The 22,454-nt window shown below is 45.9% G+C and overlaps 1 long non-coding RNA gene across 1 annotated transcript; it reads left to right on the top strand.

Moving 5' to 3' along the window:
- The first annotated feature begins 282 nt into the window (after positions 1 to 282).
- On the top strand, positions 283 to 14,943 carry LOC119400855 (uncharacterized). Its single transcript, XR_005185281.2, has 3 exons — positions 283 to 416; positions 6,257 to 6,345; positions 14,808 to 14,943. It is a non-coding gene; the product is annotated as an uncharacterized LOC119400855 (long non-coding RNA).
- Positions 14,944 to 22,454: the final 7,511 nt, after the last annotated feature.

Genomic DNA, 22,454 nt, shown 5'->3' with positions numbered 1-22,454 from the left:
ATTGTTTGGATAATTTAAGAACACTTCAAAATACGCTACTCTGAGCATTCATTGCCAATGACGCTTTGGCAGGCCAATTTTGTATTACATTGCTACTGTGCCAAATGTCAATAAAGTATTATTATTATTATTATTATTATTATTATTATTATTATTATTATTATTATTATTATTATTATTATTATTATTCAGGCGTGTAACTGTTACAAATACAATTACTTAATTCGTGGAATAACCACCGTGCCTTTATATTTTCTTTTTGCTTGAAGAGGCCAAGTGCTTACTGTTTGGCTTTGATCCCAGCCCAGTAAGTAACACATTATGCCAAAGTAAAGTCATGGAAATGTGCCGCAGCGATACGAAACATTTATTGGGAGAAGGTGGACCATGCAAACCTGTTGGCACTCAAGAGAAAGGTAAATACGTACAGGCTGTTTCATACTTAGGGGAAATCTTGGAGCGCCTGGCATCGCGATACGACTAGCGCTGCAATCGCGCGCCGGCAGCAGCTCGCGCGTGCGCAGACGCTTCAAGGGTGTAGAGTTGAACCGCGTCGTCTGCTACGGCAGCGCGCGTGCCGCATTGTCGGTCAGCGCACGGATATCATTGTTAATGCGGGAACTGGGCCGTTACTCTGCACTATTCATTTTCAGAAAAATCTGCGCCGGAAGTTGGGACACGAAGAAACAAGGAACGACAAACTCGTGCGTGCTTTCTTTCGCCGTGTCCCGTCTTGCTGCGCAGTTTTCTCAGATGTTCCCGTACCAACTTGCCCAACTTTCAGCGCTTGTATGCACTAAACGTTGTGCAACGCCACCCTCTCAGCCTTTATTCGTGACAATGGGCCACTAGAAACAGCATTTGACACCATATCTTGTTTGCTCTATTGAAACATCGTGGTACTGTGTGCGTTCACGAATGTTTTTTCTGTGTGTGCGCGCCGCAGTAAGCTTGGATGAGGAAGACACGATAATGAGCATGCAACGTGCATGGTCTTTATTTGACTTTAAACAAAACAGAGCACTCAGTGGTGACTGCCGAGCAGCTGAGCGGGTTTAACACAACGAAAGAAATGGGAATCAATTCAGGAATAATTCAGGTTAGAACAACCACCTGAACGGGCTTATTCTCGACAATACATCGCTCATCGAGTCACTGTACGCTTCACTGCCGTCCAGAATGAGCGCCGTCATCACTGCCGCTGGTGACATGAGACGGTACTAAGTTGGATGCGCCACGGGCGCCTTTCGGAGCCGGTCCTCACCTAAAACATTCCTGAAGTTGTTCCCATTTGTTTTATCGTGTTAAGCCAGTGCAGCAGAACGACTCTTACTGCTGAGTGCATTTTTTTTTATTTAAAGTCAAATAAAGACAACGCACATTGCGTGCTAATTGTCGTGTCTTCCTCGTCCCAGCGTACTGCAGTGCACACACAGTGAAGAAATATTCGTGAACGCACACAGCACCACGGCGTTTCGAGAGGGCAAACAAGGTATGCTGTCACATTCTGCTTGTAGCACCCCATTATCACAAATAAAGGCTGACAGGTTTGCGTCGCACAACGTTTAGTGCAGATTATCGGCCCAGTTTCTGCACTAACAATGATATCCGCGCGCTGGTCAGCAATGCGGCAAGCAAGAGCCGCCGTAGCAGAGGACGCGGTTCAAAACTACACTCCTGAATCATCTGCGCACGCGCGAGCTGCTGACGGCGCGTGGTTGCAGCGCTGGCCGCATCACGATGCCACGTGCTCCGAGATTTCCCCTAAGTGTGAAACAGCCTGTACATAGCTCATCGACTAACACAAAAACTCTGCCATTTGCACACCGTGACAACTGTACAATTTGCGGAGCAGAGCTGAGAAACTGTGGAGCAGTGCTAAAGTCTTCCGCACGTAAAACATACTGCAAGCCTTTCGATCAGCATTGTTGCCGCATTGCTTCGCTGGCATGAACATACACCGAATGCAATGCTTATTGTCATTGTGAAATAGCCCTATGTAGAGCTTTGGAATTATATTTCTTCTGCAGAATGTTCACAGCAAATGTTGCGAACAGGATGTTCCTTTTGGCTCACCAGAATCATCGCGTACATTTCTTTCTGTCACAAACTTCTTTATTTTTGAGTCCTCACTTGCGACGTATGTGACTCTAAAGAGACACGTGAACCGCATTTGGAGATAGTTATACTTTCGTCGGAAAGTCGAGAGACCCAAAAGAAAGTTTACGTTTTTCTTTTAAAATAGTCATATAACTGGTGTGTGAGGACTCACGGAAAAGGGTAATCTATACTATTTTTTCTTAGAGTGCATATTGCCTCTCAGTTTGAGAATTACAGGCTCGACAGCATGAAATCGAGTATTTATTGACATTGCAATGAAGCATGTGTTTAAGTAATTGCGGTGTAAAAGGTTTGAACACATCCCCTAAAGAATATGTCTTACCATATTGTCAACAGCACGTTGCCTAATTACCAGTCGTTTCAGTTTCACCCTCTTAAAATTCTTTTTTATGGCTGTTAGCGCTTTTGCAGCGTTAGCTACACGGCCGAGCCGGAGCAGTTTAGTGTGCGCGTACAAGAGCTGTGCTGCGCATGCGCGAGGAACAGTGACGTCACACGGCGCACAGCTGGCGCACAGTAGCCGCCGCCGCCGCGCGCGCTTCGCCGACCTGCTCATACCAGGGGAGTGGCATCATAGCCGCGACCGACCGGCAGACATACTGGCGCCGGAGCGCGCGCCCTGCTGTGCGCCTCCGTTGCGCAGTGGCCGTCTGACGCTGCGCCGGGCGTTGGGGCCATAGAGACGACAACGCGTTAATGCACTGACCACCGAGCCCTCAATGTGGCAACAGAGAAATGGCGTTGAGCAAAAAATAAATATACATGTGTCACATAATGCGTATACCGTGCGTGTGTCATTGAAACAACAGTAAGAAGGATAATCAAGCTAATCCTAGACAGTCAGGGGAGCTAAGAATAATCAGCTGAACCTTAGCACACGCTGCGTACTTCCTGGCGTAGCTGACCTAAGCCACTACATTTTTTTTATTATAACATTCTGCCCGCCATACTTACGAAATACCCTTCCTTAACCTGAATTAGTGGTCTGAGTTTCTCATTCACAAATTATTTAACCATATTAGATCCTATGTTACAAGCCGATCAATCTTTAATGCAGTGTTAGCGCCCTTCTTTAGGGATTAGTCTAGTGTTACTTCGCGGCAGACTTAAAAAAAGCGCTCGCACTGCATTTCAGACTTTTTGGGTTGTATCAATAGATCTAATACGCAACCTAACACTCCTGATCCTTTGTGTTATTTGGTGAATTATTCTGCGGAGATCCTTAGTGATTTATACCTGAGATTGACAAACGTTAGAGGATGCCTAAGGTTACTGTATATAATGTTTTTCGTTATGTGGACGATTACTTGTTTTTCGCAGTTGTATTCATATGGAATCTATTTCCAGCTCAGGGAGCGAATAATTAGAGGTAAATAGAGTAGCGCTGAGATTTATTAAGAAATCGCCTCACAATGAAGCTGATACAATTTCGACATATCTTAATAATGTTTCTGAAGAAGCGCCTATGCCGGCAGTATTCGCATAGATCTTAAGAACCAATCTTCAATCTGTTCATCTTCGCTTCGAAGCATTCCACGGTTGCAAAATGGGTAAAGACATGCCATACCTTAAGTCTTCTCTCACTAAGTCATGTGAGCACAAAAAAAAATATATATATACCAGCACCAACACACAGTTTACGCTTCTGCTAGATTCAGGTTATTATACATCGAGTTAGCTTCTCTCGCTGAACGCTTAAACATGCCCATTTTGTGAAGTTCGAGCATGGTTGCAGAAAGCAATAATAACAAGCGTGTCATATGTATTCCTAACATTCATTTCGCATATCGCAGGCTAAAGAAACTGCCAAGTAGATTCGGCATTAGTGTTGTTTTTTACGGCTTCCTTTGTGCAGCGAAGGAATAACGGGTAGGAGACCAGAAGCGGGCTGACATTTGTAGCGTAAAACACAGCAACAGATTTACTAATTACCGTACAGGCGTCGTGTTTAGGGTTCCTTTTAGGTGCGGCCACTTCTACTTAGGAGAGCCCACCGCGGTGGCGTAGCGGTTATGTTTCTCGACTGCTGACCCGAAGGTTGCGGGTTGGATCCCGGCCGCGGCGGCCGCATTTCGATGGAGGCGAAATGCTAGAGGCCCGGGTGCCAGGCAATGCCAATTCACGTTAATGAGCACCGGGTAGTCGAAATATGCGCAGCCCTCCACTACGGTGTTCCTTATAATGATATCGCGGTTTTGGGACATAAAATCAGAGATATTGTTATGTATGTAGGACAGACAGGGCGCAGTGTAAACCAAAAGTTCTTGGAACATAAGAAATCGGTAACCGAAGGTACACAATCTAATCTCTCTTTGCAGTGTCGACAGTGTAAATGCACGCCAAAATTCGGTGAATGCGTACTTCTTCAGACAGAAATTTGAAGAAACGCGTCTAATAATTGAGGGATGGTATATGTTTAATGATGGCAGCGCATGTGTGAGCCAACCGTCGGTTAGCTTACGTAATGAGGAAATCAAATGGCCGATCTAACACATAGCCCCGACGTGTGGCGGATTGATGGGTATCGTCTCTTGCCTGGGCATGCGCGCATAAGATTTTGTGTGTGCTTTATTTTCACTTGTCAGTCGGTAAGTCGGCGTTTATGGCATAATAATTGCTGGAGTTTAACATCCCAAAAGAACGATATGATTATGGGGGACGTCGTAGTGGATGGTGCCGTAGTGGATTTTTACCACCTGGGCTTCTTTAACATGCACCTTAATCTTCGGTGTTTGCGGTGACTTCACCTCTCTTGTGTTCGCGTTTCAGGCCCACTCTTTTAACAATAATAAAAACCAGCTAGATGAGCTCTGTGTTATCTTGAACAACACTTGTTCGAATTGGCGTATCAAAATACACGCGACCCGCGCTCCTTTGAGGACCACATCGTGGGCCATTGGCGCAGTTTCCCGCCTACGATGCCACCACCGACATCTATACATAATAGCAAGTTTCACTTGAAAAGGCAGGGCGGCCGCTAGAATGAAAGCCAGGTATTCTGCGTGGCATTCCAGGGTTTTGCCATTCACCGACACCGTTCGTTGAAACCCGTTTGAAAGAAGACCCTATGAAGTCATCATGTCGGTGAATTAGTCATTTAACAGGTGTAATATTGCGGGCAGAAGCCTGGAGCCGCGCTAGTCGTTACACCAATTGAAGTGCACAGTGAATAGTTGAACGCTGGGACTCATTAAAAGAGTTCAGACATAATTAACCATCATCATCACTCAGAGCGTCAACAAAGGCGTTGTGAAGAGGCCAAACAAATACACAGAACAGCTTCTTGCACATTCCGAAAATTATGCTGTTCCCCGAAAAAAATATTAGAAAAACTAAATAGGTTCGATAGACAACCGCTATCACTAGCACAAGGTTTGGGCCCATGGTCAACAGAAACTTTGGAAACATCGCTGAAGGCGCACTAGTACAGTTTTTAGACGAATCAGGAATATCAGAAAGATACTGACTCACATAAACAATTACTGTTCGCATTGTTAATTGTAATCGGATACTTCCAGTCACAAGGTTCGCGTTGTTTCTCGTGTTTCGTGACAGCTGTGTTTAAAAATGTGGGGAAGTGCCGAGCGACTATTCTGTGAACACTCTCTGCAAAGAACTGTAAGATGAAGTATTCTGTAAAGCACGAATATTTCTTGTATTCTTGGCGTGACAACATTATTGTTGACGTGTGAACATTGCTTTTGTGAACGGACATTTTCATGCGTGAGCTTCGCACTACTTTGTGGTTATTCGTCCATTCATAATGTAAAATAATATATAAGAGAAGAGGAGTAGCGAAAGGCACAGCTAGACAGCAACCCTTCCTTAAATAAGCAAACCTCCTTAAACACACCAAAAATGACGATGGCCTTGAAAACGCGGTGCGCGGTACAAAACCTCAAGTGTCCTCCCAAGCTCCAATCCTGGTATGATGATGGTGGTTGTTACGGCTTTCGGCTTCGAGTTTCCTCAGGCAAATGCATAAATCCTGAGATCTCGTTTTTCTTTGACGTTCTAAATTTCCCGTAGCTTACCACTAAAGTTTCGTCTACTTGTCGGCTATATTTAGAGCAAAAGTAGTAGCTAGAAGTGGTGCTCTGTGTATTGCTGATCACAAAAATTCACACCTCCTCAGATGCATCTGAAAGCCAGGGGCAACATGTGCCAAACGAGCCTAATAGAAATGGAGCTGACAAGCAGATATCAACTGAATCTGTTACGCAGGTGAGTAATAAAACATTGTCAAGAATTCTGTGAAAATAACTTATTATGACGCCATGCTCTATAGGAATAGCGTCAGATGAAATGCGCACAATCCTGGTACATATGTGTTTAGGCTCGCAACGTAGTTTTGTGAAAGGCCACGTGTCCAGAAGTGAGTTTAAGCCAGGTAACCCTAAGGCAGAGCTTCAAGCCTGTCCCATGTGGCGGCTCATATATAAAAAAATCACGCCATCTTGCTGTAATGTGAAGACCATATCGTCCTTTATACCCTACACTGATAACGTTTAAAATTTTCAGCTGAGTAATAGCTGTGAGCAAGGAGAATCAATATTTTTATTAGTTAGAAGCTATCTTAGAATACAGAAGTTTGAAATCGCCAAAAGTCAGGATGCCATGCAGATACGTATTATTGGACACCGTACATACGTGAAATAAATTGAGGTCACTTCTACGCCGGTGCAATCTGAGTACACAGCGTAGCTGACAAGCAAGCGCTACCACTTCGTCAATGCAGATCGATTTATTTCACCGTACTTGATCTTTTTTTTCTTCTCTCTTTCGTATTCCTTTCTATATATCTTTTTCTACGACTGCTCCTATCTTCTCATTTCAGTTTTATTTCCCTATATCTTTCTAAATTGCCTTCGTTCCTTCTATCCCTCCTTCTATTCCCGAGATCACTTCCTCTCACCATCACTTCTCTTCCCATTCCTTATTATGCTATCGAGTACATGGTTACGGTATCCGAGAAGAAGCCCGAAAGCAGGACATGGCCCATTGCAAAAGAAACACACACAAGTGGAGGACCATTCGTGTTAGTTGGTTCACATTCATACTAAAGCCTACTAACAGCGCTAGCAAACACGGACAAAAACGAGGAATCGTACCATCACAGGGAGCGGTGCACCCAAGAGCTGTTCCAAGCATTCAGGATGAAAAGTTCGCGTGGGTGTATAAGCGAACCTTCGGTATCTCTTACTGATTGTAAGCTAAAATTTTTAGATGCTACTTTGGGAAGAAGGCGTATCATTGTCCAGTGAAATTGTTCCATCTATTGTTCACTGTATATATGTCACTCGTCAACCACTAAACTTTCAGTTGTGAGTGTGCGCGTGTCCTGTCTGGCCTCGTTTTCTTTCGTGTTTTCAAACGCAGGTAATAGGTTTAAAAATGAATTATGGTATGGTTTACCCTTTCACATCCTGCTTTCCTTCCCTCTCAAGGTCGCATGACTGCTCCTCACCCTAACTTCCCTGTTCCACCGTATTGCGATGCTGTACTATCAGTAATAACATGTGCCGTTTAACGTCCCAAAATCATGACATGATTATGAGAGACACCAGAGTGGATGGCGCCGGAAACTTCAACCATCTGGCCTTCTTTAACGTGAACCGACATCACGTAGTACACTGGCATCTTGCATTTCGCCTCCATCAATATACGACCGCCGCGGCTGGGATCAAATCCGCGATCTTCGGGTGAAAAGCCGAGCACCGAAACCGCTACATCACCGCGGCGAAGGATACTGTACTATTCATGGCTATGCTAGGCTACGAGCTGTTTGGCACATACTCCTACCCGCTGTTTGTGACCCATCGCCTCTTTACCCTCTCCCATCCTTCTTTCATTCCTCCTAATCGTATCTTCGATTTCCCACACCTTCGCTAACTATGCTATGCATGGCCATGCAATGCTAGGAGTTGGTCACGCTTTCTGCTGGTCACGCGAACTTGCCGAAGAAATAGCCTAAACAGCTCCGATGTTAAATGCTCTGTTCAGCATATGTGCACTAAACATGTCCGCCACTGAACGTCGAACTATTTAATAAAAATACAGACATTGCCCGCCATTTATTTTCCCATCTTTGAGAGCAGTTCTTCGTTATGTGGAGTGAGAGAGGAAACCGTTTATTAGGTGACCAGTAAGTGAATGTGGGAGGGTCCCTTACTCCAGGAACCCTCTTGCCTGGACCGCCTGCCGGGCCCACGCGAGGAGTTGGCGCTGGTCGACCAGATCCGTCTTGGAGATCGCAGCCTCCCACGCTTCACTAAGGAGGTTTGGGTCTGCATCTGTTGCTGCTGCTTGTATGGCTTGGTTGCTGCCTTTTCATTGCATTAGTATATGCGCTAGGGCATCTGCCACATTACTGTGTGGGCAGATGTAGTCGTATGACGTAAGTTTTAGGTGATGCAATAAAACGCAGTGGGTAAATGTGTTGCATCGAAGTCGTCTCTTGAAATTTTGTGATGGGGGAGGGTAGAACCTCCTTTCAAGCCGATAGTGTTGCAGCAATTCGTGGTATGGTAAAAGTACTTATTCGGTTTCTTCTACTGGTGTTCTTGAGAGAGAGGGGCCTCGAAATTCATGTGGGGAAGCGGGAATGATGCATTCCCGGGCCGCGGCATGTGCCACTACATTCCCCTCGAGGCCCTTGTGACCCGGAACAAAGACATGCAGGTGTAAGGGGGAGGAGCGTTGATGCGTTTCAGTATCTTTATCGCTCTTGTGGAGATCCTTCCATCCAGGTAGTTGCGTGCCGCTGTTTGGGTGTCGGTTAAGACCACTATGGGATCCTCGCTCGCTTGGGCGGCGAGTGCTATAGCGGCCTCTTCGGCTGTATCCGCGAGTTTGGCCAGAATAGTCACGGTCGCCAGTGCCGTCCCCTTGTGGCCTGTGACGCAAATCTCGAAGGCGCTACGTCCCAGATACTTGGCAGCGTCCTCGTATCGCGCCTGGCGTCATTTCGGTGGTTGTTCCTGACGTTGTTGAACCTGCCGAGCCGCCTTCCTCGGTGATGGTAGGGTTGCATGTTGGGGGGGATCCGCTGAACTTCCAGGCATTCTCGGAGCAGAGGTGGTGGAAAATAACCCTAAATAGACAGAACTGTAGTTATGTTAAGTTCAAACTTCCTTCATTTCTTATCCAGCCATAAGAGCTGCTGAGCGCTGCAAGACCCCACACGAAAAAAAGCGAGTGCCTGGCTACTTCGGTTCTACTGCAGGTAGGAGAGAAAAGCCATGAGTTAGCAAGCCTATGCCGCAATGCAGCAGTCGGGTGAAATCATCGCGCTCGACGAGGAGAACGCTGCGATGCCAAGATAAGTCTTCGCAGAAGCGGATTTCTGTTTAGGTGTCCGTGGACGATGACGTGAGGAAGGTCCAAAAGGCGGACCACAAGATCAAGGAGCAAGAAGGAGTAAGGTTTATTGTTTTGCAAGAGGAGCGGGGATCAAAAATAGACAATAAGAAGAAACACGCAACAACAACAAAAGCGCTTGTGAGCTCGTATGTTTCATACTGACACGTGCATTCAGGGAGTCTTGAGAACTAGCCGATTACTCGCGGAGCTATCCTCCGGTGCTCACAATTACAAGCAGTCTACAGTTCAGGTCGATGTGTAGCCTGAACTATCGGCTCCACAGCAAGGAAGGTTTCGATCTTCTTTGCTTTTCTTCAGCGACTGCTTCGCCACGACGTGAAAAATTAAGCAGACGCCCAATACCAACCACAGAATCGTAATCGAACCCACGGATAGACCCATCCAACAACTTGGCTGCCGTGTTTCACGAAGAGAACGAGCGCCATTTGCCAGCAAATTGAACAAATTCTTGAAAACGACATCATCCAGTGATCTACGAGGCCATGGGCATCACCAGTTGCACTGGTTAAAAAGAACGACGGCACATTGCGTTTCTGCGTTCATTACCGCTAGCTCAACAACGTCAAAAAGAAAGATGTCTGTCCGCTTCCTTGCATCGTCGACTGGCTGGACCAACTACGACATTGCACATACGTTTCGTCCATTGAATTGCGCAGGGGTTATTCGCAAATCGACGACAATGACCTTGACTTGCAAAAGACCGCGTTTAATATCTCTTGTGATCTCTTCAAATTTGAGGTGTTTCCTTTTGGATCATGTCTTGTTTATTTAGACGACGTCGTGGTTTTTTCGGACACTATCGAGCAGCATAATCAGCGTGTTCGTGAAGTACTTATTGCGCTTCAAACCGCTGGCCTACCACATAGGCCCGAAAAATGCCACTTCGGTAACACGGAGCTGAAATGTGTCGGCCATGTAGGAAGCGGCAGTGGAATTCTGGCGATCCCCCAAAAATGGCAGCCCTGCTGCCTTCCCAATCCCTACAAACAAACGCGAGATGCGCCGCTTTTGGGAGTTCACGTGTAATACCTTCGCTTCGTACCAAACGTTTCTATAATAGCTGAACCCTTGCTCAACCACACAATAGGCAACGTACCTTTTGTTTAGGACTGAGAGCAATTTCACGCTTTATGCGAGCTGCAGCGACGCCTTCAAGCTCCGTCAATTCTGGATCACTTCGACAAAGATGCAGACGCTGAAGTGCACACGGGTGCATCCAATGTCGGCCTCGTAGGCGTCCTTGTGCAGACGCAAGAAAGTATCGAGCGAGCGATCGCCTAACCTTCTGGTATTTATTCCTCGGGTGAATCAAACTACTCAACCACAGAGAGGGAATGCCTAGCTGTCGTGTGACCCATAGCTAAGTTCAGACCCTATTGTATAGACGAACTTTCAAAGTAGTCAACGCCCACCATTCTTTGTATTGGCTTGCAGGCCTCAAAGACCCATCAGATCGCCTGAGAGCAAGCGCTGTATATGGGCGCGGCCCCCTAGCGGTCACCTATCTAACGAGAACACGCGCCGAGTGTGTAGGGGAGTGTGCGGCGCCGCCTGAGGGGAGGCGCGCCATCGATTGAGTGCGCTTGTTTCACCGGAGAGCGCACAGCTGCACCTCTAGCGGGAGCATCGAGAACCAGCGGGTACGGCGCGATGGACAAGGCGCGAGCATATGAAGCTTGGCGAGCCATCTCCTAAAAGAAGTGCATTTGCCCTGTAATTTCAGCCTCAGGGCACGGTGCAAGAAATACTTTAGGTGAGCGAACGCCAAGACTACCCATTGCGCGACAATGTTCTGCTTTGCAAGAAGCACGAGAGATGGCGCTACCAACTTCAACCTGGTAGGCTGCCTTGACAACCACGCGCATCGAGGCACTCTACGACCTGTGCAAGCGTACGCAACGTCAGCGTGTGCACAGCGGCCGGCGCAAGCGCCTACTGTGGAAGCTCTTCCAGTTAACCAGCGTGCATGTAGCGAATATGACGAGTGCAACGCTGCCTGAAGTACTTAGTAGAAGAAATAGCACCCCTTTATCACGTTGTCTTATCACGTTGTTAGCTGGCGACTTGAAAAGCGTGTACTTCTCTCTTCAAGATTTGTAGCCACTTTTGCAAAAGGGCACAAAGCACTTCTCCATTCTTCCGCAGCACAAAAACACTTGACCACCATGACATTTTTAAAAACAAGCCCAAAAAGCAACGACAGCAATAAGGAAAAGCGCGGCACGTGGACACAGAAAGTCAAACGCCATATGCGCGAAAATGCACCGCACAGCGACGAGCGACGCTATGAGCGACAAAACGGGCCATTCGAGCAACGTGTCGGGTGGTCAATATCACGCGATAGCTCGGTTTTTAAGATCTGTAAACCGTTGCCCACGTGCCGGAGGTGCTTTGCGGAATTTGCCAGCAGCCCGCCATGGACCTCAGTCTGGCGCGCCATCTCTCGGCACGCCGAAAACGAGAACCTTAACCATCTCTCCCCATCAAGCGCTTCCTTCGCGTCGTTCGCTCACCTAAGTATTATTTGCACCGTACCTCAGGGATATGCACCAACTAGACCCAAATGAAATTTTATTTTCCCAAAATCGACGCCCGCAGGGAACGCGAGCCATGGCTTCACGTGCCACTGCCAAGCGCCGTTGTTATTTTCTTCTCTTGATGGCGCGCTCTCCGGTTATGTTGACCGCCCAAAGGAAGACGCTCGAGGGCCTTGGGACATTAGCCGTGCTCCCAATTAGGGTTGCAGAAGTTGCTCCTTTTCCTTTCCTCAACCTCTCCTGCTCCTCTACTTCATAAAGCCCGTCTACTTCGCAAAATTATCGCCATCTGCTCTCCTCTCCGCCATCTCCTCTGCTGCGCGTCTTTCGGGTGCGACAGCGTGGCCCCCTCCAACGCACCACATGAACGCGTGAAGCTTGCAGGCCGGTTGCGCGTCGCCAATGCCACATTAGCCATAGCCTCTCCAGTCCAGCCGTGGCCGCGTTCCTTGTCTCGCATATGTCTGTGTGGAATGATTCACTCTTAATTTTAGGGGCGAAGCCATGGCGAAGCTCCTTAAAGCGGCACCCCTTCGTGCCCGTCGTAGTGCGTAACCAGTCTTATCGCTAGTACCAGATCTTGACCTCCAAGGTGGTGCCGGTGGGAGATTTCTCCTGTGCGTTGTTGAACAATAAAACATTCGCAGCGTGCGCGTTAACTAAAAGCCGAATTCTTCTGTCTCTCATTCCCCATTAGCAGCCATTGGCATGTTCCAGTAGGAAACGTTAGTAGAAGTAGAAGTGTAAGTGTTAGCTAAAAGCCGACTTCTTCTGTCTCTCATTCCCATTAGCAGCCATTGTTTACCTCCAAGGTAGTGCCTGGTGAGATTTCTCCTGTGCGTGATTAAACAATAAAAATTTTGTTCAAAACGCAGTTGATTGATGCAATAAACCAACAAAAGACGCCAAATTTTTTCTAAAAGCAAACGAAAAGACGCCAGATGTATCTAAAGCAAAACGAAAAGACGCCAGATGTTTTCTAAAGCAACGGTTTTCTAAACAATGAAAATTCACAGCGTACATGTAAAATTAAAGTGAGCTGCATGTCGTCATAACTCTCATCGAACCATTAGTATAAACGCGCCCGATCTCACGTCGGTGATGATGTACTGGGCAGAATTCACGGAAGATTCACGGTTTACCTATGAACCTCCGCAGCTTCGCCCACTCATCATCATTCACTCCGTGGATATGCTGTGATTTTTTGAAGTCATTCTCTTAATTGGTGTCGGTGTGCGCATCATCTGATTCCCTTAATGATACAGCACGCCAGAGGAGCTGCTGCAAGCCATGCACAATTCTTAACGAATTGCACGTCGTTTACGCTTCTTTTCGGAGCGTAGCGTATCGCTGTGTATCTGGCGGGGATCGCGTTAGCTGGGTTTACTTATTAAAGGTTGAAACGAAATTGTGTAATGAAGGCGTGCTATTTATTGCATCGGTAAGAAATATTTACATGGCAGTTGTGGTGTCAGGCCACGCCGTTTATGAAAGTATAGTTCCCGTTCGTATAAACTATCTCTATCATGCTCATATACTATCGCAGCAATGCCTGCAATGCCAATGATTATCCTCGATCAAAACTTTATGACATTTCACATATGTTGCTTCTCCTCAGCCTTCCCGCCCCGGTGATGTAGCGGTTTCGGCGCCCGGCTGACGACCCGAAAGTCGCGTGTTCGCTTCCGGCCGCAGCAGTCCCGTTTTGATAAAGGCGAAATGCTAGATGCCTTTCCTAGCCACAAAGGTTACTTTCCGAACAAGTGACTGTCTTGGTGCATGAAAAGTTACACAAAGTATCGCACAAATATCGCACAAAATTACACATATGTCACGTGTGTAGTTGTTACGTGGTTAGTTGTTGCTTATTACGCAGTTTTAGTCCCATGATGAGTTGTTTCGTAATGTTACGTATTTTAGTCACGTAAGCATATGTTATCTGGTTTCTGGCGGGAAGATGTCTGACTAACTATTACTTGAAGTTACGTGATTTCAGTCACGTGGCCAGTTGTCACGAGGCTTATGCCGTGAACATGTCACGTGATTAGCTGCTACGTGTCGTTACGTGATTTTTGTGACGTGGCTAGTTGTTAGGTGACATTGCGTGATGTTTATTCAGGTGAGTATTTGTTATGTAATGCTACGTGATTTTCACTCACGTGACTAGTTGTTACGTGATGTAACATGATTTTAGTCAGGTGGGTAGATATTACGCCATGTTACGTGATTTTAGTGCCGTGACTAGTTGTAACGTAAAAGGATGTAAACTTGAGCTTGTTGGCTTGTTGTGCTGTTGTTGTTCTGGTGTGTTGGCTGTTTAGCTGGAGCTTGTTGTGCGCATACGAAATAAACGCTCATGTTGTTAGCCAGCGCCAAGTCCTGTCAGTCTTTCTTTTCTCGTGTATCTTCGCTGTTTCCTGCTATGTAGTTGTAACGTGATACGTTTTTTGTCACGTAACCCACTCGCCCATCGTAGTTCTTACATTGCACGCCAGTGCTATGGAAGCGAATCAGAAGATGAAATAGGCCATGATGACAATTTCTGTTGGCACTATACAGAGCAAGGAAAAGCCTAAATAACCTCACTTCTAAACGAAGCTAGTTAATAGCTAACCACACGTTTACCAACACATTTTTTGGTATAGCCACTCTCAGACGCCTAAGGCTTGGATTAGGGTCGCGTTATTTTTTTTTCTTCATTTTGATAATGATGCTGGCTACCGTAATCTTGCTGTAAGTGAATAAAATCGTGTGTGTTTTACGCAGTTCCTTCAAAGGAGTGAGCCAATTCACATACAGATGGCATGGGAGAGTGATTGGATGAATACTGACTGCGAGTGCGTGGAGTCGTCATTTATGGCTAAATCGCCAGATGGATGCGAGCGCACTTTGGCGTGTTACTTATACACTGAAGTGTTGTACGTATAGTTTCGTTCTCTTTGCTGTACACAGTAACAAATACAATAGTGCTAAAAGCTCCTGAATAAAGCAATGAGCAAAAATAATGCCTTTATTGTTATTGCTTACCTTCAACAGTCTGAGATCAAATTGAAAAAAAAAAGAACATAATGCAGCTGTTCGTTTGTGATAGTTCTTTTTTTTACTAATCAGAGATGCCTTGGATAAATCATGAGGTGTTATTAGAGGACCACGTACACTCGACAATTTTTAGGGGCGAAGCTCCTTATAGCGGCACCCGTTCGTCCCTCGTAGCGTAGTATGTAACCAGTCTTACGCTTTGACCTGCAAGGTGGTGCCGGTGGGAGATTTTTCCTGTGCGTTGTTGAACAATAAAAAATTCGCAGCGTTAGCTAAAAGCCGACTTCTTCTGTCTCTCATTCCCATTAGCAGCCATTCTTTACCTTCAAGGTAGTGCCTGGTGAGATTTCTCCTGTGCGTGATTAAACAATAAAAATTTTTTTCAAAACGCCGTTGATTGATGAAATAAACCAACAAAAGACGCCAGATGTTTTGTAAAAGCAAAACGAAGAACGCCAGATGTTTCTAAAGCAAAACGAAAAGACGCCAGCTGCTTAACGAAAGACGCCAGATGTTTTCTAAGCAATGGATTTCTAAACAATGAAAATTCACAGCGTACATGTAAAATTAAAGTGCGCTGCAAGTCGTCATAACTCATCGAACCTTTAGTATAAACGCGCCCGATCTCACGTCGGTGATGATGTACTGGGCAGAATTCGCGGAAGATTCACGGTTTACCGATGAACCTCCGCTGCTTCGCCCACTCATCATCATTCACTCCGTGGATATGCTGTGATTTTTTTTTTACTGCGGAAGATTTCTGATGTTTATACTGACCTAAGTTTCTTTCAGTTAAGTCAGTAAGTAGAATTACAGGTAGCATCATCCTGATGTTGCGCCAAACTTGCTTCGCCACCTAAAATTGCATTCTTTTTGTAGTCAGCTAGAAGCTTGAACAAACGGAGAATGTTGTATTGAGCGATTGTGTACTTGAATAAAAGAAGTGGTACTTACCAACACTAGAATTTATTATGCCGGAGCCAGTAAATATACGTCGAAGTGAGAGCACACCTCGTGAGTTGGACAGTGAGGACACCCGGAAACAACACACAGGACATATTTTGTTTAAACCCTGATAAGAGATATTTTTGATACTCGAGGAACTCACTCGCGTCATCTCTTTGCTGCAGCTATTGGCGTAGTTGCCCTTGAACTAGCGTAATATATACGAAATATTGCATAACTGATAAAATGTATGTTAAAAACCTTAATTTCGTTCTACAACGCTTCAAATATAGTGCCTGCAATCCGCCTCTTGCACGATGCCACGGGGCATGCGCCTTGAACATTGCGCAAAAGTCACGAAACGCCCCGTGATCTCGAAGGCCTTCGTACGGGCAATAGCGGTGGTCCCAGCCCCTACGAAAACCCTACCAAAATGACAGGGCAGCGACGAAAATGCGAAAGGCTCACCGAGGCATCATACATTGTACTTACACATCATGCATAGTTTAACATCATCGATCGAACACCCCGTGTTGCATGAATTTTTCATCTCTTCAAGACTCCATCTTCCCGTCAACTTGTATATCATACTGTGTCACGTCATTTTACTCTTCTACGGCGAGGCGCTATATGCCATGGTTCTGGCGGATTTTTTCACCGACAAAACGAGGTGTACAATGACATCAGGTCCCCAGACGAAGAGAAGCGTAGAAGAAATGTTTTCGGTGACACTCGTCACCTCGACACAGTTGGTCCTTGTCATTGTGAATGCATCGTTTACATGTTTACTTCTCACTAATAGTATGACCTTTAGCCTCGCTGCGTTGAGATCGCCCTCGCGCCGTCATGAACAGTTACCCTTTGCATTCAATATAAGACGGAAGTGTACCGTTCGCTCGGAGGAACAGTACCAAGACTAGGAAATCTAACGCGAACGGAACTAACGCGAACTTGACATGACTTTGGTGTCACGATGCCTTTCTCATAGGGTTAAATGGTTTTGCGACATCGACACAACGGGAATGATGATCAACCCACCTACGTAAAGGTCAGTGGACTCAATAAAAATGTGTCTTCTAGTGTAGTGAATGGCACTGCCTGGCCAATGTTTAAATCACGTGTGTAAGACACTGGCGAAAATGGCCTCACCTGTGGCCCGAAAAATACCACCGCAGATGCCATGAAAGCTTCCAAATGTAAAATGTGGACATGGATATGGATGATATAGACGCACAACATCAATGTACGACCTGAGAGCGGCACGACGGTTCCAGAAAAAGATTCACTGATGCACTGAAAAGCCGGGCAGTGAACGCTGGAAAACATTCTGCGAATCTCTAGACCCTCGGAAGCCGTTGTGTTATACCTGGATAAGAGTGCATGACCTTCGCTACTCTCCGCAGCAAGGGCACCCTTTTATAACTTTGGTAATTCATTAGAGAAGAACATACTCCAGGTGGCACAAGAAAGTAGCACAAGAATCTCGGAAAATCTTACCAACAAGAACATCGACGCCTGTGTCATTTCTGAGACTCGAATAACAGATACGGACATACCCTTCACCATGGCAGAACTCCAATATGCATTAGCTCCTTTGAAGCACATGTCCTCTCCAGGCCCTGGCGGTATTAGAGTGCCCTGTTATATCTTGGACAACACGCCAGAAGAGAACTGTTAACACGCTTCAATATCTCCTGGCATAGCTGCACCATTCCCCGACAGTGCAAGGCAAGTCACCACTTAGACACCACTACTAAAACCTGGAAAATGACCATTAGACTTGAAGGCGTATCGCCTTATTGCTCTCGCAAGATGCCTTGGAAAAGTGATGGAAAGACTGGTTCCTGTTTGTCGAGAGCGGGGTCTAGAACGCCGCACCCCTTCCCTGCTTGCATGACAGGCTTCCGTCGTTGCCGCTCCTTTATCGATTGGGTAACTGACCTCTCGACATTTGTTCAACGAGAAAAAGGGGTCGCAAGCGTATATCAGTTGAAGTCTTCCTTGACGTGAAGGGTGCATATGATAATGTAGCCCATGACGCTATCCCGAATTCCCTAAAAGGGATGGGCATTGGTGGACGAATGGTTCAATGGATAACTGTATAACCAGCCGGTTCTTCTTTGTGCAAAGAAATGAGAGTCAAGCAACTCAACATTACACATACTGCGGCTTACCTCAAAGAGGTGTATTTATCCCCACGTTGTTCAGTATTGCCCCCATCGGTCTTGTGAAGGTATCCATATACGCAGATGATATTTGACTCAGGAGTGCTGCACTTACTCGACCCCAGGTGCCTGCGCGAATACAGGAGATAGAAATCCTCACAACAGCCTACCTTCGAACAGAGAGCTTGACTTTATGAACCGAAGAGTACGCCATCCATGCATTCGCATGCAAACCAATGGCGCGATACTTAGTCTACATCAATAGGAACATCGTGAAATATGCAGGGACAGATCGCTTCCTGGGCTTCATAACCGACAGAACTGCTTCGTGGCGCCCCGATTGTGCGTTCCTAAAGAAGAGACTGTTACCCATTGTGCATCTGTTGAAATTTATGTGTGGGAATTCATGGGGAGCCTCTGTGGGCTGTATGCTAAAGTTGTAAAGGGTCCTATTTATGAGACCGCTGCGCTACAGCTGGCCAGTGTTTGAGATGCCTGCAAGACAAACATTTGTTCACTGAAGAGTTTGCAGGGTCAGGCGCTGCTTACTTGTCTAGGACTGCCACAATGTGCATTTACGTATGCCACGATTGTGCTTGCAGACGATCATCCATTCACGACGCCTACCGTTGTGGATTGTCTCAGAGCGCACATTCGGCAACCTGCCGTGTCTACTATCTTCCAAAATTGTCAGCTATAAATATGGCACTTCTCTCAAGCTACAGCCACCACGCAAATTTCACACTCCGCGGCGCGGTTATATAACCTTTGGTTGGCTGTTGCATTCACAGAGGCAGACTCGTTTTGCATCGGTATCGTGGGCACTTCTATGTGTGACGCCTACGAAACCGAAGAGAAAATCAAACGTCCTGTGCGGCTGCACTCGCTATGACGCCCAACTATGCCCATTCCGGATTCCTTTGAACCAATTAACTGTATTAGGGACTATTTTCTGTAAACAAGGTTGCAGAACCTTGGACATGCGCTTCGAGGGTGCAGAAGACAGGTTAACTTGTACTGAAATATCGAAAATCAGCAGACCTGAGTGACCGCCTGCAGAGTGGATGTTCTTCCCCAAGTGTGCTTGTGATTCTTTTCACTCCTCTCTTTTCTTCTGTCTCTCTTTTCGCTCTTCATACTATCCTCAGTGCAGGATAGCAAACCGGACGTTCGTCTGGTTAATCTCTCTGCCTTTCCTTGCTCGTGTCTGACTCTTGATTAAGTTAACTGTATCGCAGACGACGATGATTGCCTGTAAATATAAATTGAACGCCGGGTAATGGCACCATGTTCTCGTTAAGTGATGTAACTACAAAAAATGAAATCGCACGATCGGTCAATTTCTCTAGTAGTGATTTTTAGAGCCGCCGTGGCGCTGGAGTGTGCATGGTGCCAGGCTCTTGACGCGAAAGTCGTGGGTTTCATCCTAGCTTCGGAGGTCGCATTTCAATAGAGGGAAGATTTGAGGCTCGTGTAATGTGCGATTTCAGTGCTTGTAAACGAACTTTATGAGGTAGAAATTATTGAGAGCCCTCCACTTTGACGTGCTTTCTAAAAATATTGTCGTTTTGTGACGTAAGACCACTCAACGTATTATCACGATTAGAGGGTTTCCGCTGCAATTCTAATCCGCTGCAACTCCTGTCAGTTTCTTTTTCTCACAAAAAAACGTACAAATAAACGCTCAGAAAATAGTTAGCCGTAGAACTTCGAGTTATCTTAGTAACGCTTCCACTTGTTTTGTCACAGAAGTAATGGAATCTCTGTAAAAGCAGACATCGACATTTTTCATGTTAATTCAACTATGAATGGCAACATATTCCGGCATATATTTAAATAAATCTATTATTTTTTGGAAACTTCTTGCAAGACTAGTGCACTCTAATCATTAATAGCTTTCGGCATGCGAATATTGGTTTCAAGCGTACGAGATGTGCTGAGTATCTACACCGTATTTCAACAGTAAAAAATAAGTTCTCATTAAAGACTGTGTGCATTACGATAAAATCTGGATAGCTGGAAGTGCGTTTCTTGGAAAGTATTACCCTAATTTGTAGAGCCGTTAGTGGCTGGAAAACGTCAGCAATTTTCAGAGGGTCTTGTGCCAATGAATTACACATATATGCAAATGTTCAGGGTTAATTCAGATTGTGCTTTCTGAATGAACAAACGTTTTACAACGTAACCGTTCTTCTGTTACAGAGCTTCTTCTGGAACGAACAAAAGGTGGGCAGATATAATTTCACTGTCCCTTCGAGAAAGCGAACGTTACATTCAATAAAACTAAGAACTGGAAACCTTTATGGCTTTTGATAACAAAAAAGCCTTGCATTCTATAGTGTTTCAGACTCATAATGACCTGAAATGGCAACAGACGAAGACGTTATGCTATTAGCTAACTTAATGTTTTTTTTTTAAATTCGAAGCATTTATTAGCTAACATCAGGCACTTGGGCGTTTCTATCTACTATCATCTTCGACTATCTATATATTCTATCTATCTACTATCTATCTATCTATCTATCTATCTATCTAGCCGCCTACATCTGCTGCTCTCCTGGTCGTCTCCATAACTTCTAATATACCAAATTGGCATAGCAGGGGATCAGTGTATGACGCACACGATTCACTACTCATGACATGAATAACGCAAAATACATGTGGCGTACGTCATGAAACCCTTTCTCTCAGCCACGGGTGGCACATACCCGCATAGCAGAGTTCATTTTATGCGGGTATGTGCCACAGGTGATACAAAGTCTGAGAAGAATTGATGCCTGGGCAAGTTGGAATTGGTTATGCATGTTCGAAACCGGCGGCGCAAAACCAAGGGACAAAGGGACACTGTGGTGTGTAATCTTTCCTTTGTCCCTTGTTTTTGCGCCGCCCGTTTCGAACATGCATACAAAGTCTCAACCAACACTGTAACCGCGAACACACACATTGACACACAAGTAACGTGATAATAATAATAATTGTTGGGGTTTTATGTCCCAAAACGACGATATGATTTTGAGAGACGCCGTAGCGAAGGGCTCCGGAATTTTGACCATCTGGTATTCTTTAACGTGCACCGAGATCGCAGAGTACATCTAGCATTTTGCCCCCATCGAAATGCGACCGCCGCGGCCGGGATCGAACGCGCGACCTTCGGGACAGCAGCCGAGCACCGTAACCGCTACGCCACTGCGGCGAACGCAAAGAAAGTGCGGAATCTGAAGACAGAACACCCATGGAAGACGCTCAATTACTATGCACTCGTTCACGTGGTCCGCAACGTGGACCACGTAGATTACGCAAAACCCGGGGTCAATGCTTCCTACAATAAATCTGCCGAGATAGCCATGCCTCTCATTTTTACCGGCGACTTCAACATTGATTTATCAAGACCCAACAACGCCTGGTCTTTATACTGCGTGAAAGGCGGCTTGAATGGGGTCAGGGCATCAAAGGCCTCGCTGCCACGTCCAGGACAGGAGGCTTCATAGATCATTTCATCGTAAGAGGCATCGTGGATTTCCACCAGCTGTGCTGTACCTCGCGCTTCACTACGCTTGACCCCTCTTAGCCGCGATCACGAACGGATCCGATTGACAAGTCTGGTCCAGCTGCTGGTGCTCACTGATCACAGCGATGACGACCAAGAACTGTCAAGAACCCCTTCTACACATATGCACGGGTTGGGGCAACGTGCGTGCGTTCTCCGTCACAATGGACAAGTGTGAACATAACAACTGCAACGCAACTGCAATAACTGCAACTGTGATTGTAACGTACGTGCAGTGCACCTGAGCGTGCCGCTCGGCTTGGTTTATATCTAGAGGAACTTTCCTGAAGCTTCGTTGCCAGTAACGATTGTCTTGTGCAATTTGTCTTTCTTCTTAGTGCTGTTTGGATTCGCGCTATCCAGTATTGAGGAATATAAACACTACATATCAGCTTACCGCATCTGGTGTTGTTAACACCCATGTTGCTGTTGGTATCGTTACGCAACTGTATTACAAGTGGTTATATAATACATATGCGAACTCTTCAGCATATCATGTGCGTAGACCACTTCCACATTTTCTAGCGTCATTCCGTAACGTTTCGATCAATCTGAAAAATTACGCCACAGTCACCATCCCGCGCATGCTTCGCATCACATCGATTCCCACGGTACGTGGGATCTGCCGAGTTTTTTTACCCTATTTTCTTCAGTATCAATCTGTACCTCACAGTCACCCAAGCGTTCGATTATATCGTTCCTGTTACCTTGCGTCAA

Source organism: Rhipicephalus sanguineus, chromosome 7 (assembly GCF_013339695.2).
Source record: "Rhipicephalus sanguineus isolate Rsan-2018 chromosome 7, BIME_Rsan_1.4, whole genome shotgun sequence".
In the NCBI taxonomy this organism is placed as follows: domain Eukaryota; kingdom Metazoa; phylum Arthropoda; class Arachnida; order Ixodida; family Ixodidae; genus Rhipicephalus; species Rhipicephalus sanguineus.
Note: the sequence above shows the minus strand (reverse complement) of the source record. Positions and strands in the feature narration are given on the sequence as shown.